This window comes from Neophocaena asiaeorientalis, unplaced genomic scaffold (assembly GCF_003031525.2).
Source record: "Neophocaena asiaeorientalis asiaeorientalis breed wild unplaced genomic scaffold, Neophocaena_asiaeorientalis_V1.1 scaffold136, whole genome shotgun sequence".
Classification (NCBI taxonomy): domain Eukaryota; kingdom Metazoa; phylum Chordata; class Mammalia; order Artiodactyla; family Phocoenidae; genus Neophocaena; species Neophocaena asiaeorientalis.
The window spans coordinates 6,698,232-6,698,884 of NW_020185333.1; the positions used below are offsets into that span (position 1 = coordinate 6,698,232).

A 653-nucleotide genomic window follows, 5' to 3' on the forward strand; every position below is an offset into this window, starting at 1 on the left:
ACTTGGTTTTATTCTCCACAGTGTAAGGACACAGAGAGGAGGCGGCCTTTTATAAGCCAGGAAGAGAGCCCTCACCAGATACCAACCATTCTGGCACCCTGATCTCAGACTTCCAGCCTCCAGAACTACAAGAAATAAATTTTTGCTTAAGCCATCCAGTCTATGGTATTAAGTTATGGCAACCCAAGCAGAGCACTACACATGTTTTGGCCCAAGAATCTTTTTATTAGAAAACTTAGTATAACTTTTTTTTTTTTGGCCACACCACGCTGCTTGTGGGATGTTAGTTCCCTGACCAGGGATTGAACCCAGGCCCTCGGCAGTAAGAGTGCAGAGTCCTAACCACTGGACAACCAGGGAATTCCCAAGTATTAATTTTTATTTTGGAGACATTACAGACAACAAATTAAGAAAAAATAAAATATATCAGGAGCTTTAAATCTTAACTTCCCCATGAGTAATAATAGTTACTATTATTATTACCATTATTATTACAGATGAGGAAACTGAAGTCTAGAAATGTTAAGTAATAATATGTCCAAGGTCTCTTTAATAAGGATCAGAGTCAGGATAAGCACCATGACTTGTCTTATGGCAATAACTCTGCTCTTTCCTCTTCATCCAAATCCTCTTTCTCCTACATTCTAAGAGAA

At 38.7% G+C, this 653-nt stretch overlaps 1 non-coding gene across 1 annotated transcript; it reads right to left on the minus strand.

The window, feature by feature from the left end:
* Nucleotides 1–287: 287 nt before the first annotated feature.
* On the minus strand, nt 288–360 carry TRNAK-CUU (transfer RNA lysine (anticodon CUU)). The gene has a single exon. It is a non-coding gene; the product is annotated as a tRNA-Lys (tRNA).
* Nucleotides 361–653: the final 293 nt, after the last annotated feature.